This window comes from Sinocyclocheilus grahami, unplaced genomic scaffold (assembly GCF_001515645.1).
Source record: "Sinocyclocheilus grahami isolate Dianchi unplaced genomic scaffold, SAMN03320097.WGS_v1.1 scaffold757.1, whole genome shotgun sequence".
Taxonomy (NCBI): domain Eukaryota; kingdom Metazoa; phylum Chordata; class Actinopteri; order Cypriniformes; family Cyprinidae; genus Sinocyclocheilus; species Sinocyclocheilus grahami.
The window spans coordinates 342329-345747 of record NW_015505936.1 but is presented as its reverse complement, the minus strand read 5'-3'; positions in this window follow the sequence as shown (position 1 = coordinate 345747).

The window sequence follows — 3419 nt, the reverse complement described above, 5'->3', positions numbered from 1 at the left end:
TACCCCTTCTTCTTTCAGACCACTCCCCAATTGCATTGTGTCTTTTCCCATTTTCTGTTTCCTCTGGAAGTGAATGTTGGAGGTTTAACACTTCTACTTTATGACCAAATTTTTTTTATCACAACTGCGCACCTCCTTAGTAGAGTTTATTGAACTGAATAGCGGTTCAACTGATAACCCTCAAGTATTATGGGAGGTAACAAAATGTTTTATCAGAGGGAAATGCATCGCTTTCTCCTCTTTTCGTCAGAGGTCTAGGAATAGCCGTAGAATTGAGCTAGAGAGACAAATCCAGGCAGTGGAACAGTTTCTTAAAAATACTTATTGTCAACAAAAAAAAAAGAATTAAGAGCACTTAAATCAGAGTTAAAAGAGCTGCTCCTACACAGAGCTCAATTTATTATGCACCGTACAAAACAGTCTTACTACTTTAATGGGGAGAGACCAAGTAAATTGCTAGCACTACGGATTAAGCAGATGGAATCTAGAGCAAATATATACGCTATAAAGAAGGATGACATCTTACATACTCAAACAAAAGATATAAATCAGATCTTTAAATTTTATTATGAACAACTATATACTTCTAATTCTTCCTCTAGTCATCATCAAAAGGTATCTTTTCTTCAGCAGTTTCCCCTCCCCAAATTTGATGAACATCACTTAGAGATGCTAAATGGCCCACTGTCTCTAGACGAACTGAAGCTGGCTCTAGACACCATGCCAAAGAACAAAGCTCCGGGTAGTGACGGAATTCCCCCTGAATTAATTGTCACTATCTGGGATATAGTTTCGTCACTTATTCTCAACTCTTTTAATTTCGCAATCGAAAATGGAACCCTTCACAGGGATCAAAACACAGCTCTTATAACCCTTTTACTCAAGAAGGGCAAATATCCCTTAGAATGTGCCAGTTATCAGCCTATTAGTTTAATAACTACAGATGCTAAACTTTTCGCTAAAACGTTAGCCCATAGACTGAATAAATGCATAGACAAAGTCATAAACTATGACCAGTCCGGTTTTCTCAAAGATCGATTTGCCTCTGATAACATTAGGCGACTTCTACATATTATTCACAGGTCCAGTTCCTATCCGGCCTCCTCCGCGGTCATTTCATTGGACGCGGAGAAGGCCTTTGATAGGATTGAGTGGAGTTTTCTTTGGGCAGTTCTCGATCATGTAGGAGCTGGACAGGGATTTATCAAAATGGTTAAAACACTGTACAGTGGCTGTTCAGCACGGGTTCTTACAGGCTCTTTAGCATCTTCCTCTTTTGCCCTGGGCCGGGGAACCCACCAAGGCTGCCCGTTATCGCCCTTGCTTTTTACTTTATCAGTGGAACCATTAGCACAAGCAGTATGGCAAACATTAACTATACAACCTATTATCTGCGTAAATACCTCACATAAAATCTCCCTCTATGCTGACGATATCCTGCTCTGTTTCCAATATTTCTGTGTCCGTTCCTGAGTGCTTGAATCTTTTCAACATATTTGGCAGTCTTTCAGGTTACAAAATGAATTGGAATAAATCAGCTTTAATGCCGCTGAATAAGGCAGCTAGACAAGAATCTAATGGTTTACCTCCTCTGATCCCCATAGTCAAACAGTTCACATATTCGGGTGTTACTATATTACTATATTAATATGTAATTAAACTCTCCTGAATAAAATCAAGGAGGACTTAGACAGGTGGTCTCCCCTACGTTTAGCTTTTCACTGAAGAATATCTACAATTAAAATGAATGTGTTCCCCAGGGTTAATTTTATATTCTCTATGTTGCCTTTTCCACTGCCTGAAGGTTATTTCAAGGAGCTTAATACAGCTATTTCTAGATATATATATGGATGAAGAAAAAAAAAATAGAATCCGACTTAAGACGATGCAGCGTAAGAAATTAGATGGAGGTCTGTCACTTCCTAATTTTGAATTATACAATTTAGCTTTTCAAATAAGGGCAATCAAAACCTGGGCTAATCCAGATTCCTCGGTTCCATGGCGAGTTCTGGAAGCGAATATTATTCATCCTCTTCGTTTACAAGATCTCCCCTGTTAAGGTATTTCAAAATCCTTAAAGAAAACATATGGGCCAATTATCGAATATTCACTTGATGCATGGAAAAAGGTGGAAAAAATTATGGGTGGCCCTTTTCTACTAAGACAACTCCGTTATGGCATAATAATAGTTTATGCACGGGTAATAAACCTTTTGTTTTTAAAGCCTGGTCTGATGCTGGTGTTCATACATTGAATGACATTTATTGTGATAAGTGCCTCAAATCGTTTCAGGACTTAAGTGCAGAGTTTTCTTTACCTGGATTTTCTTTCTATTTATATTTAAGACTGAGGTCAGCTTTAAAGGCCTACGGCGTTCCTTGGACCACCAATGTGCTCCCACACCCTTTGTGGGAGTGGTTGGACATTAATACTCCTTCTAGTGGGTTAGTTTCTAAGATTTATAACTCAGTCCTTTTACTGCAATATACTTATATTCCAGCTATCTACTCCTGGGAAAGGGAAGGTCTTGCTCAACCTGATTGGGACGTGGTATGGATCAGATGTTTCACTGCTTCTGAGAATCTTGCTCATCAGATGATTCATTATAAATGTATCAACAGGGCCTATATCACTCCCAGTATACTATACAAGATGAAAGTTAGATCTGATCCTTACTGTCATTTATGTAATAAATCTACAGTTGGTTCTTACTTGCATATGTTTTGGGAATGCCCAGTGTTGGTTCCTTTTTGGAAATTTGTATGTTCTGTTCTTTCGGATTTCCTGCACTTGGATATACCTCGAGATCCCCTGCTTTTTCTATTGTTAGACGATTCCATTCTCCAGCTGAATGCTCATCAAAAAAGGACCTTATCAGCTGCAAGTACCGCTGCCAAAAAGACTATTTTGAAATTATGGATAGAACCATCTATTCCCACAACTTCTACCTGGCTATCATACTTCAGAGACATTGCCTTGCTGGAAGGTACCACGCCAGGCTCAACGGCGCAAAAGACAACACTATTCGGAGTTGGGCAAATATTGCTGTGATGTTGCTAGATAGGCTGGAAAGTTGACATTACTGCTATGCATATCTGAATTTTTTTTTTTTATTTTTCTTCCTCTCCTTTGGTACAAGTGGACAGCTTCATGGCATCTGTTTGTACATAGTTCTCTGGAACTGTGAATTGTGATATGTTTTGTGATGTGTGAAACTAAATTTGAATAAAAATGTTGACCATAAAAAAAAAGAAAGGCAATTTGGAAAACAAACGCGTGATACTTACTTACTTCTAGATGGCGTAACGTTAGCTGGATCACGAACAGTTGGCACTGCTCCATCCTTCAGGAGCAACTTTTGTGCAAAACCTGCTTTATACTGACCCTCATTCACAAAGCAGTCTGGTGTAAAATGATTC